This window comes from Mesoplodon mirus, assembly GCF_964341445.2.
Source record: "Mesoplodon mirus genome assembly, chromosome: 5".
NCBI classification, from domain to species: domain Eukaryota; kingdom Metazoa; phylum Chordata; class Mammalia; order Artiodactyla; family Ziphiidae; genus Mesoplodon; species Mesoplodon mirus.
The window spans coordinates 171,852,395-171,866,888 of NC_138980.1; positions in this window are offsets into that span (position 1 = coordinate 171,852,395).

The following is a 14,494-nucleotide window of genomic DNA, read 5'->3' on the forward strand; positions in this document are numbered from 1 at the left end:
CCATTTCCTGCTCAGTTAAATAAGGCTCTCGCAGATGCTGGTTCTCACCCTCCTGCCAAAGCCATTATACACGAGGGCTGTGGTGTTTGGACAGACTTTAAATAGGAGCATTGAATCCCAACGGGTGTGTCCTGATGTGATCATTCCTTTTGGGACAGGTTATTGTGTGCGGCTCTCAGTCCAAAACATTCAGCTTAAAATACATTTTGCATATTGTGCAAATCACTTGGAAAAAAAAATCCTTGGTGAACTGCCTATAAAATTTCTAGCACAGGTTAAGTCATATCCTTGAGTATTTCGTTTTTCCATTGGCCTCAACTTCCCAAGAGTTTTTTTAAAAATAGAGACTTTAATTAAAGGCAAATTTTATTACACTCATTCTAAGTGTGGAGAAACAGAGAGACTAAAATGAATCATCCTCAGTTGCAGAAAGAGTTAGATACAAAATCTATTGGTAGATGCTAGTTCAGATATCTATTCATTAGCTGTAACTACTTCTTACATTTCCCTTCCATAAGATATTTTTCCATGTTTGTGGTATAATACAACAAATCTGTAGAAGTGAATGCAGGAAAAAAAAAAAAGGCAAACTATTGAGACTGATGTCAGGATTGTCCTGTTATTGAGCTTTGATTATACAGTGCATGATACATGAACAGCATGCCTTTAATTTTTTTATCCTTCTGATACCATATTTATCCTACCCCTCAAGATAGCATATTGGGGGCCATAAACAAGCCTATTTCTGGTCTCCATAAAGTATCTAAAGCTATCTTGATACTGTTAGGCTGCTTTCATGCAAATCTATTGCTCTATTAACTTATTTTTAATTAATAGTCCATACCAGTAAATATTTACTGAGAAATACACTGTCAATAAAGCAGTTTGCACCCTGATGTTCATAGCAGCATTATTTACAATAGCCAAGTAAGTTGCAACCTAAGCAACATACACACACACACACACATATATAATGAAATACTGCTCAGCCATAGAAAAGAATGAAATTTTGCCATCTGCAGCAACATGAATTGACCTGGAGGGCATCATGCTTAGTGAAATAAGTCAGACAGAGAAAGACAAATACTGTATGTTATCACTTATATGTGGAATCTAAAAAATAAAACAAACTAGTGAATATAAAAAAAAAGAAACAGACTCACAGATATAGAGAACAAACTAGTGGTCACCAGTGGGGAGATGGAAGGGAGAGGGGCAAGACAGGGGTAGGGGATTAAGAGGTACAAACTACTATTTATAAAATAAATATGCTAAATAAGAATATGTTATACAGCATGGGGAATATAGCCAATATTTTATAACAACTATAAATGGAGCATAATCTATGAAAATTTTGTATCACTATGTTGTACACCTGAAACTAATGTAATATTGTAAATCAACTACACCTCAATTAAAAAAAAATTGAGTAACAGTCAAGTGGAAGTATCCTCTGTCTATTGAGTATTGAGAATGTTTTTCTTGGTAAATGTTCACTCCTGAAGACAATTAATTCAAAATAAGTTAATAGGCCAGTGCTTTGTGGGAGGGCTGCCCAGTGATCAAATGTAATCCTTGGTAATTCTGGTTCTTGCCAAGGCCCAGCAATCGATGCATTCCCAAAGGCAGGGAAACACTCTCCCCAGATGATGGAGTTGAGGCTGTATCCCAGCAGGGAGTCCTCCTTTTCTTAGCAGTTTTTCCATTGACTCACCATGTGGGTGCAGGTACCTGAGCCATATCAAGCTGCAGCAGCCCATCCTTTGGAGAGTGCCAGCTACAGGTGGTGGGAAAACTAATAAACCCACATTCCAGCTTACATTCTTCCCTCCTAAGTGTCAGGCTCTGTGCTACACCCTTGGAGTAGATAGGTGAACATAACAGACACAGTCTAGTGGGAGGGGTGATCAACAAATGCTGAAATGTACAGAGAACTACAAGAACATTTAATGAAGGAATCCAAAGTAGACTGGGAAATTAGGAAATTAGGCATCTTTGTGGTGAAAATATTTAATCTAGGCAATTTTTCTCAAACTCGGCTGCAGATTGTAATCACCTGGGGAGCTTCAAAAAATACTTTATCGTGGGTTTCACCTCCAAAGATTCTGATTAAACTGGTATGGGGTGAAGTCTGGGCATCAGAATTTTTAAAACTCCCTAAGCAATTCTAATGTGCAGCAAAGTTTGGGACCACAAGTCTAAGGATAAGTAAGGGTGGGTCCAGTGAAGATGGTCCTAGTGGAGGGAACAGCATGTACAAAGGCCCTGCAGTCTGAAGGAACCAGCACATCTGGAAACAAAGCATCTGGAGTGTTAGGAGGAGGCCTAGAGGTCAGGAGATGATGCTGAGGATGAGTATGCAGAAGCTGGCAGGAGCTAGAGCACATATTGCCTTGGTAAGTTAAGCCACAGATTTCACACTTTTTAGTAAGAACAATAGAAGCCACTGTACGGCTGTAGACAAGGAAGTGAAATCATCAGGCCTGTGTTTATAAGAGGCATCTCTGGCTGCCGGGCAGGGAGTGTATTAGAGGTGATATGACATCATGATATTAACCAAGACTCTATGTTCAAGTAGATCAGAGCTGTAGAAAGAGCAGGAACGGGGTCATGGTCGTGTCAAAGCAAAGGAGAAAAGAGTCGTGTTCTCTGAGCTGATCCTGAGCAATGGGAAGTGTCTGATTTTCTTTTATATGAGCCACATCGGGTCCAACTCCCTCCCATACACTGTCCTCTGTCTTCCATCCTCTAGACTTAAATTCTTCACTCCTTCCATACTCTCCACCCCTCCGGCAGCAACCTCAGACCGTGCTGCATGAGCGGAGACAAGTCACAGAGAAGAAAGAGCCCTGAAGCAGGAGATTTCTCTGCTCACCCATGGTGATCCCCACAGTGCCCTGAGAATCGAGAAAGAAAGCCAAGTGCCTTCTGCCAGGGCTGGAGGGTGTGCCCTTGAGAGGAAAGAGGGCTGTTCCCAAATCTCCACCACCCACAGCGCTATCCAGGCAGGAAGAACCATGGGCCACCGTGTGAACCTTCTCTAGACGCCTCATGGGAGCAAACTTGCCAACAGCAGCAACGCTGCGATGTGAACGAGCCACTCCTTCCTTCCACGATAGGTGACAAATTAGAAACGAGGTTACACTACTTTCTGTTCTACTCCAGATTTGCTGTTGAACCCTAAAACAAAGGCTTCTTGTCTCATTATTTTCCATCTACAAAACGAGTCTTTTGATAGCTTGGGCAGAGGTAGAGAACTCCAATCATTGTATGACTTCAGCATTCAAAGAAATTAAAATAGAAATCCACAGAATCTTTAAAAAATTTTTAAATAGTAATCTAGTAACAGCCCTTCAATATTCCCTATGAGCCAGGATCTAAGCACACATATCTCACCCAACACTGCCAACTCCTCCATGAGTAGGGTAGTATTATCTCCATTTTACAGAAGAAGGAAAAGAGGTTCTAAGTAGATACCATAATTTGTCCAAGGATACAGGGGGAATACCTGACTGGCTTGTGACTTGAATCCAGTTCTAGTCTGACCCTGGAGCTTCCATTCTCAATCAGTACTCCCCACTGCTTCCCTAGCTGCTGGTCCTTTAGCAGTTTGGGAAAAATCCTTAGCCCCACCTACTCATAATATCCTAGCAGAGGTGCTCCTAATGTACCAACATGAAAAGGCCTGAAAATTTAATGTCAGTACAACAAGGAAGGTTTTTGTCCTCTAAATACCAGATGTGTAACCTAGGCCAGTTATCTGAGCATTCTGTGCCTCAGTTTCGTCACCTGCAAAATAGGAAAAATAAGAATAATATCAGCCTCAGATTATAAAAAGCAGTTAGTACAAAGTCTATCATGTTAGTGCTTAAGAAATATTAGCGATTATTATTATTGCTCTTATTACAATGGTTTGCACGCTTTTCCATCTTTTTACCCCAATTGCGCAGTATCTTTAACTTTCAAAGTGGAAACTGGCAACGAATTTAGATAAAAGACTATAAATAGAGTTCAATCAGCTGTGCTTTGGCGGTAATTTGTTTGATTAGGGTCAAGGGAGTGAAGAAAGGCAGCTTTGCCCAGCACCACTAGGTGGTGCTAATATGTTACAACCACCCACAATGCTTTTCATATAAATTGCACAATCAAAAAATATGCTTGAGGGCTGGCAGGCGCCAGAGTATTATTTTCTAAATGTGGCCTATTATTCTACGTCCCTGCACAAAGACTCCACAGTGTTAACTTACATTAGGCCATGCACTACCCCGAGAAAAAGACAGGGATTGTATTCCAATTGCTTTACTTTAGATAGAGGACAACTTTAAATAGTTTCCTTTTGATATCACAATTAGGGTCACCCAGTCAATACAAGAATCTACATTTTTTGCTAAATGTAAAATGTAATGAATTAAGAATGACTTGATACAGAGATGAATGAATGCATCTTAGACAAAAGTGTTCCAGTTAGTTGTTTCCTCGATTAAGAAAAATCACATGACCTCCTGGAATTAAAATGTCCCTCACAGACTCTAACTAACAATAATTATGGTAAATTTTCCCTGCCTAATTTTAAAAGTAAATTCCTGCCTTTTCTCAAGTTTCCCATATCAACAGTACCCAGTTTCACCCACAGATGGAAACCCTGAACACAGTTTCAGGCTTGTTTCCATGAAAGGGTCATTCAAGGATTCCCGTTGGTTGCCACATCGCCTGGGTGATGAAATGCTCCTGCTGTTGCTTCCTGGGAACCACAGGTGGGCAGGGCTTTGGGTGTTCTGTGTCCCAGTCAACAGAGGACCCGGCTTCCCTGAGTTTCATGCCTTTCTCCTCCCAATGGAAAAGCCCTCCCTTCACAAACCTTAGCAGATTTCACACAAGGTGTTCAGCTGTCTCTCGCTCACCCGTATTCCAAAGGATGAGGCAAGGAGCTATTTGCCAAATGGAAAAGATCATGTTATTTTCTGTTCTCATCACCAAAAGTAATTTCAAAGGAAGCCTGCTTTTAATTTCTTGTTTTAGTTTCCATTTGGGCATGCTGAATAACTCTTGAAAGCTGGAGCATGGGGGATTCTAGATACAAAGGAGAAAGGCTTGCCTGTGCAACCCTGGCCTGATTCTGATACCTCCCAGAATTTGAATTCCTCCCACATTTTATCTTCCAGCTCACAGCCCATTTTACATGCATTTTCTCACGTTGGTCTCTGCACCAAGGCTGTTGGAAGATAAGTAAGCAATTGCTATTACCTCCTGTTGATGCATAGAATCTGATTTGTCCAAGATTGAAAGTTAGCTAGTGGTACAGTTGGGACTCAAACCCAAGTCTTTGTACATCAGACACTGTTTCTTAATCACTCCTGCTCATTTGATATTCATCATCAACTGCCTTCAGTTCTTCATGGGTATATGTAGTCTCTGCCCAACTAAATGTTAAGTTTGAGGACAGAGACTATGTCTAATAAACCTATTGTTCCCACAAAGCCTTAAACGCACAATAAATAATTATTAGTTGGTCTTTATTGTGTGAAGGATGACAGTAACACAATACCCTTAAATCTAAATAAAACTGAATGGTTGGGGCTTCCCTGGTGGCACAGTGGTTGAGAATCTGCCTGCTAATGCAGGGGACATGGGTTCACGCCCTGGTCTGGGAGGATCCCACATGCCGTGGAGCAACTAGGCCCGTGAGCCACAACTACTGAGCCTGCATGTCTGGAGCCTGTGCTCCACAACAAGAGAGGCCGCGATAGTGAGAGGCCCACACAGCACGATGAAGAGTGGCCCCTGCTTGCCACAACTAGAGAAAGCTCTCACACAGAAACAAAGACCCAACACAGCAAAAATAAAATAAATAAATTCATAAACTCCTACCCCCAACATCTAAAAAAGAAAAAAAACAAGGAGAACCATTAAAAAAAACTGAATGGTTAGGTTCTCCTTTTGTATAAGGGAAAAACATATCAGGACTAAAAAATGGACAATTTTTTCAAGTTCATTTTAAATGGAAAAAGTATGTCAATTCAGGGCAGACTCATTTCCTATTCTATATCCCTTACGGGTTTCAGTTATAATTTTGATGACAGCAAAGAGACTGGGGTGTTTTTCTGTTTTCCTTTGCTAAATGACGTGATTTGGGTACAAGGAAAATTGTGTTTCTGTGGGTTCGCCTCCATATTTACTCCCTGCCTGACTCCCATTTTCCAGTGTTTCATAGTCTGGGGAGGAAGTGTGGTCTAGTGGTCAGAAAAACAGTTTAGGAGACTAGAGTCGTGGTTTCTATTCTTGTCTTATTCCCTGACTCATCATAAGATCTTAGGAGAGTCACTTAAACATCATGAGCTTCAGTTTATCCACTCTTTTCCCACCTAGAGTTGGAGCTCAGAAATAATCAGATCATCTAACAATGTGAAATAAGAAATAAGTTTGGCTCTAAAAAGAAATAATACCGTCTGAATACAAGGCTTCATGAAATGAGTAATATTGGCTATAGAAGAAAAACAGGATCCTCTAATTAACTCTACCAGCTGAAAGGAGTTATCAAAAACTCTTTTGGGAAGTGTTGGTTCAGCTGGGTATGAGTATCAACTGAGATAGTATCTGGAAAGCAATTTATGAAGGACAAAAAAAGTCAAAGAACCAAGAACCTATAGGAGAGGGTGTCAGGAATTTACCCCTGGCCTCCAGAAGGAAAAAATAACTCAACGGAAACACTCAAATTTCACTTGAGGGTCACACTCTTAGACATACCAATAACTCTTCTTCGGAATTCCCATCTGGTCAGGCTATAAATTCAAGATCTACATGAGATCTTGGTTTCTCTCCACCCTTCATTCACACCATGTTACCCTTCTCCAAGAAGAAAAGCTACAGTGGATGTTATCTCTTATTGAGTTAAAACGGGAGGAATCTGCAAAACAAAAAATCAGAGTCACCCAATTACTCACACAGAGAGAATCATTTTTATTCCATCACATGATCTACAGGCTGGTTAATTGGCTCTGGCATTCTTAGCCGTCAATAGCCACCCAAGAGAACAGGACAGGGCTGCCTTCAGAACCTCACTGTTGGCTCCATGATTGTTGTCATTGTGTTAGCGGTTGCTGTCACCTTCGTAAGGTAGAATCTGATGAATTGATCATTCAGTATAATCCTGACACTAAAACTAATACTAATAGCTGTGATTATAAGAATAACAACTCTTTACTAACTATATCCTAATTGCCAGGCACAATGCTTAGCCTGCTCTGTACATGACCTCATTTAACTCTCTCCTAAATCCAATAAGGTAAGAATTGATATTCTCATTTTACAAATGAGGAAACTTAGACTTAGAAATAAAGTAACCTGCCTGAGGCCACAGAGTGAAGAACGAAACCCAAAGCTGTCTGACTCCAAGGTCATGATCTTGACCGCTGAGACAGGCTGCTTCCCTCCAACTGGAACAGGTCAAAGAGGAGCTCTCTCCAGGAGGCGTTAGGGGAGAAGCAAAGGGCTTGACACTCAATAAACCTTATTTTCCAAGAAGTAGAGAAACAGAGCAGATTGCTTCTATGGCCTGTGGGAACGTGCTAGGGTTTTTTTTTTCTGCTGGAGACCACCTTTGTCCAAGCTGGTCTCCCTGCTTGAAGAACAGGTAGAAAAGGTGGAACCAACTCCTGTCTGCATGCCTGCTGGTTACACACAGCAACGTGGTCCCAGAAGAAAATAACAATTCCAGATATCAAAGATTCTCAGGATATGGGTTGGTGCAAAAGAAGAGGAAGAGGAAAAGAAGAGACTCAGAACCTGTTCACCTGTACAAAAGGGGTAGCCCATCTTCCCACAGACTCTGAACGATGACCTGATGAGGATTGGTCAAAACGACACATCCTGCAGGAAAGAGTCAGAGGAAACAGTGCATTGAAACTAAAGGGTCAAAGACCCAAGAGGAAAAAAACCCATTGGGGTGGATGGCACATTCCAGCCAGATGTGGACTTGACATAGCCAGGAGCATGTGACTGGAAAAATGCCCAAAGGCTAGAAGTTCTGGTCAGGAAATTAAAGGTCCAGGAAGCACAGATGTTGTTTTTTTATCTTTATTTCCAGCCTAGGATTCAGCCTTTGAGAGAGGATACAGAATGTGAGAGAAAAAAAAAAAAAAAAAACCTTGACAGAGTAATCATCTAATTTAGAGTGCAAACTAGCACACTTTTGAAAACAAAAGGGGAGGTACTAATTATTAGTTCCCCCAGGAAGAACAGATAAACTAGGACTGTCTCAGGCAGACTGGAACATATGGTCACTCTAACCTTTGGGGAAATCTATAAATACAAGAATAAAATTTTAGTAGAGAAATCTAGGTAATGGTAGAATATATACACACGTAGATACACATATAGTTGTGTATAATAGAGAGAGAGAAGAACCAAGGAGGTACTGTAATGGAAGTATGCTGAAGAAATTGGTTAATCTTGACACTGATAAAAATATTGGAACATTGGCAAGTTATGGAAGTAAGGAGAGACTTCAGTGACCTAGAAATTTTGGAACTTTCCATCTGAAAATCAGGTCATCTGATAAATGTCTGGATTTAACCTGCCTTACTTACAATTTCACTTCTCAGAAAGTAAAGGAAGTGACAAAGGAACTGCTACTTTGCATGTGATTCTCCTTAATTATGAGGAACTTCCAGGAGATGTGAAATCCAACGCGTGCTTAGGAGTCCTGCTGCCGCTCCTAACCGTTTCCAGGGAAATAGAGGTAGGATCCCGCAGACTGAGATGGTTCAAGCAGGAAGGGAAGCCCATGAATAAGAAAATCACACAACACAGTCACAAACGATCTCTGCACAATAAAGGGCACGATACTAAAAAGACCTGTAAACATAAAGTCAGAGGTGCCAAAGCCAAGACAAGGTGAGGCCAAAGAAAACATCTAAAGCTACGGAGGAAGCTCCCTTTGGAGCAAGAAGAAGACATTCATGGGACATGTCCGCCCCTTAGAGAACTCCCATCACGTTGAAGGAACACAGGAAGTAGAAGAGTTGAGCATTAACCTACATTATTCCTTTAATTTCCAAATTCTTCAAGCTATCTCAGGTCATTCATTCATTTCCACTGAAGAATTCCCACTCTGTGGTTAGTCCTCTCTATCAATCGAAGAAAAAAAAATTATAAATATATATGCACCCTATGTAGTTAGTCCTCTCTCTTTCTCTCTCAAAATATTCCCAAGAAGAATTACATTTGCAGTCAGTAGGGACAAATTAGAGAAGAGATATAAGACAACTAAAAACAGTGATAGGATTTATGAAATTTGAAGTAAGCAGGAATGTGGTTTGATGTATGAAATTCTTCCCATAAACGCAAAAGGGGAGAAATAGAAGCAAAAGGAAAGAAAATAGTGTACAAGAGACAAATTGAATACGGCATGGTTAATTAGAAAACTTCCAGGAATTGTGTTCTGGCTGGTTTAGAAGCCATCGTGCATTACTACATTCTCAGGCACTTGGGGTCTTGTGTCTTCCTGTTGCTTCACAGTGTTCTGCACATAGTAGCACTCGGTCAATATTTGCTCAATAAATGAAGTTAGAAATGATACTCCAGGATCAACATGCATCAATATAGTACAATAATATCTGTAGTGCATTCCTCAAAGAAGTTACCACTTAGTTAGCAACCCAAGAAAGCTGAGAATAAGAATACACAGCTCTCACCAAGTAAACAATATTTATTAAAGACTGAACTTACCCTCTTATTAAATGGGGATCCAAGTGTGTCATGTAAACATAAAATAATAAAGTAAAATATAAAATGGGCAAAGCAGGCAAAATTTCTGAGAATAAATTGGTTAACTCACTTGGAATGAAACCCAGGTCCTAATAATGGCGCCACGGGATAGGGTCTGGGTCTCCCTCATCTCTCTGTCTGCATCTCCTTTCACTCCTCCACTCTCTCTCCACTCCAACCACACTGGTAAAGGGCCTCTGTCTCTGCTATCACCTCTTGTATCTGGAACACTCTCACCCCAATTATCTGCATGATTACTACCTCTCTTCTTCAGGTCTTTTCTCAAATACACTCTCTCAGTGATACCTTTCCTGGAAACCCCATTTATATTTGCAACACCAACCCAATCGCTGTGTTCTCCATCTCGACCTGGGATCCCGCAAAACAGAGCCTGGACAAAGGCTTACATGCAGGGACTTATTTGAGAATTCAATCCCCAGGGAGCAGAAGGGCGGGGCCAGGTGAGTGAAAGAGGCAAGGTGGGAAGGGTTGCCAAGGATGTGCAATCCAGCTGGCTGTCTCCCTGCGGTGACTGATCCTTCTGGTGCCTTAGGAGGAAGCTTAGGAAATGCACATCAGAACTACACCTCTGGGGGACAAAGACAAGAAGCATTTATTGACCCCCTCCTGCCTGCACTTTGGGGTCACACACATTTGAATATAAAGCCGGTTTCCATGGAGTGTCCCGGGCTCAGTATCAGGGAAGCCCCAGAGCTCTGTGCAGCTCTGGCACAGCTGGCCAAAGTGTGCCAAGACTGGTCTTGGTGGCAAAGTTGGGGTCAAAGGGAGGACCATGAAGCAGCCCACAAGGATAGCCCCATTCCCGTCCCTGCTCTGTGTTCCTCCATTGCTCTTACCAGCATCTGAAGTTCTGTTTCACGTATATATTTATTCACTGATTGTCTCTCCCAGCTACTGAGGAAGCTCCATGAGGGAAGGAATTAAGTTTAGTTCACTACTGTATCCACAATACCCGGAAGGATGTCTGGCAGAGTGAACACACAGTGTATGACCTACAAGTGAATGAATGAATGAATGAAGGCAAACATTCATCTTGAAATACTGTGAAAGACTGCATCTTAGTGGGATTTAATGAACAGAAACTCACAGACGATGTTCATTATCACACATTATCATGTTATCCTCAAAATTTATCCAGAAATAATTCTTCAAATTGTTTCCATGCCATAACCAAGCACTGGCCATAATTAAACCCAGAGAGACAGCGGACAAAAGCAACGCAAAGATCCTTCAGAAGAAAACGGAAACATGTTTAGCACTTTCTTTTCTCTAATTTTCTAACCAACTTTACCCAACTATATGCCATTTAGAAATGGCCAAGATCAGCCACAAAATCTAATTCCTTCTGCCCAGTGCTTTCCATTGCTTCCAGAAAATATAGCATCAGCCCTAACTGGTTTGTCTTTCATTTAAAATATATATTTTCTAACATATATTTTATATAAAAATTGTATTTTTATATATAATATATGCACACACACGCAAACGTTATCTTATTTCCTCTCTTACTTATACAAATTAATATCTCTTCCTTCCCTTTCTTATTCCTAAACCAGTTCATATTTCTAAGCCCCTTCCTTCATGTACAATACATTTAAAAAGTGACCTGAAACGTACTCATGTAATAATTCTAGGGATATTCATCTAATTCAGGTACTGACCTCTCTGTATCCCTACAAATAAAGATACTGGTGTCTCCAAGAAAATCCAAATTTGCCAGGGACATATTGTTCTGATTCAAAGAGATTTCTTTATTAAGGAGCATAACCTCCTGGTGTTTTTAAATGACTGTTTAAGGGCGGATAGCTAGTTAACAGACTTCAACCGGTTGCACGGGCCTGCCCTAGTCACTTCTTTAGCCTCCCAATAACACCAGGATGGAGCTGGATAGACCCCCACTAAGCCTTTTTTTAAAATATCTTTATTGGAGTATAATTGCTTTACAACGGTGTGTTAGTTTCTGCTGTATAACAGTGAATCAGCTATACATATACATATATCCTCATATCTTATGGTAGGCTTTTACCGTATTTTTCTTAAGGTGAAAAACAGTCAATCCTCATTATTCACGGATTCCGTATTTGCGAATTCACCTACTCAATAAAATTAATTTGTAACCCCCAAATCAGTGAAACTCCGGGCACTTTCATGATCTTTCACAGACACAGGCAGCACAGCAAAAAATTCAAGTTGCCCAACGCACACATTCCCAGCGAGGTCTAACAAGGCAACACGCTGCCTTCTTGTTTTAGCTCTCACACTGTAAACAAGCATCCTTTTTGTGGTCTATTTAGTGCCACAGTTTTCACATTTTTTGTGCTTATTTTTGGTGATTTTGTTGTTTAAAATTGTCCCCAAGCATAGTGCTGTCTAGTGTCTAGTGCCACAGAGCAAAAAGTTTGTGATGGGCCTTCTGTGAGAAAACGTGTGTTAGACAAGCTTCATCGGGTGTGAATTAAAGTGCAGTTGGATATAATAAAAAAATAAATAAAAAATAAAGTGCAGTTGGTCTTGAGTCCAATGTTAGTGAACAATGTATATTAAATAAGGTGTCTTTAAACAGAAACATATAAAACAAGGTTATGTGTTGATCTGTTGACTAGTGGCTGGCAGGTACGTAACCCTGTGTTTTCCTCCTGGAGCAACAGTTGTGCTCTATCCTTTGGTATCCACAGTGACTTTATCAAACATTACTGCAAATAATGAGAATCAACAGTACAAGGGACTCTACAAGCAGAAACAGGGGTTTCCCTGCTACAGCGAATCCATCAGTCAATCTGCCGTATCCCCACAGCCCTTGTCCCTCTGTCCGGAGCAAGGTTGGCGACCCCGACCCCGTCTCACTGACTACAGGACGTGCAGGTAAGCAAGACGTTCAATCACATCCAGGACCCTGGAACTGTTGTCATCTCAACGATTATGTCTGGGGACACAGGTCAGATGATACCCAGCCTCCTGGAGTCTCAGCTGGGATAAGTCCAAGGCCTGCTCTGCACTGCTTCCCAGATTTCCCTGGAGGAGTCGGGCTCCTGTTGCCTACAGGTCACTGATCTAATTATGCCATATTTAGTGGTTTTGTCCCCTTTTGTCTCACATGCCTGGGACCATCTCTCAGATAAACTACTTGCACTCAGATCCCCGTCTCAAGGTCAGCTACATGGGAACCCAAACCAAGACACACTCTGATTACAAAGGTGTCACAGGCATCTCAGTTAAGGTGATGCCACCGCAGAGTCATCACCAGTTCAATGATACCCCACACCACGGACTTAGAGATACACACATTGCCCACAACACAAGGTCTCCAGAACCCCACACTAGGGACCAATCTGAAGGCTAATCCTTTCACAACCTTCTGGAGCTGCTGGGAAATCTATGACAAGAGAGCCCATGACACAGTGTCTGGCATGAGATGTGTGCTCATAACTAGTTATTCAGTGAATGAACGTGCAGTAAGCTTTCAACATCATCTTGTAAGTAACGCAAAACCACTGTGGGGTTTTGAGCAATGAAACAGCAATACCAGAGAAAGTAATCTGATATTGATATAGAGGATGGGGAGGAAAGGAGATAAACTCCAGTTTTCCAGTTAAATGGAAGAAAGAAGCATTTATTTAGGTATTTTAATGTAAATATATGCAAAAGCAAGAGATCAAAACCTAAATGGAGAGAGAGAGAAGAGAGGAGAGAGAAAGAGATGGAGAGAGAGAAATTGACAGAGAGAGAGAGAGAGAGAGAGAGAGAGAGAGAGAGAGAACAAGAGCCCACGTCCTGTAATGAGCAGAGCAAAGCCAGCCACCCCAGACAACAAGGGCCCTTAGACCCGGGCTTTGCAAATAAACCTAGGGAACAAAGGCCCGGTGAGAGCAGGGCTAGTGGGAGCAGGGAGTTCAGGCTTCCCCGGGCTGTCGATAGCAGACAGTAGCAGACAGCATCCTGTGTGAGGGGCAAACCGCGGGCAGGAAGCAGCCTCTGTCTTTATGTCTTTCTAAGATATTTATATGCTTCACTGTGGCCAGCAAACATAACTGGTGGAACTTGGATGAAATCTTAATTATACAGGACTTTAATGATTTAAGTTGTTGTGGGTAGAGAGGGGAAGCCAATAATGAAGGAGCAAAGGTTCACGCAATTCCAGCTGCCCGTTTCCCCTCGGCCCTGCAGAAAAGCCGGCATTCCAGAGGAAGGTCTCCAGGTTCATTGCGTAAGGTGGGAGAGAGCCACATAATTCTAGCTCCTGGCTCTGGGTACTGGTTTTGTCAATATTCAGTCTCGCCACAGCATGTCAACAAGTGGACGGATCTGGAGTCGGTCATCTTGCCAGGAAAAGGATTATGGGACAGTTGTCATCTCCATACTCCATAGTACTCTTTACCTGCCCTTTTCCCCTGGACGTTTCTTCCTTCCCTTTATCTCTTCTTTATTCTTCTGGACTAGACTTTCCACCCTCCTGGACTTTTCTTCCTTCCCTTTATCTCTTCTTTATTCTTCTGGACTACCCTTTCCACCTTCCTTGACTTTTCTTCCTTCCCTTTATCTCTTCCTTATTCTGGACTAGCCTTTCCACCCTCCTGGACTTTTCTTCCTTCCCTTTATCTCTTCTTTATTCTCTGGACTAGACTTTCCACCCTCCTGGACTTTTCTTCCTTCCCTTTATCTCTTCTTTATTCTTCTGGACTAGCCTTTCCACCCTCCTGGACTTTTCTTC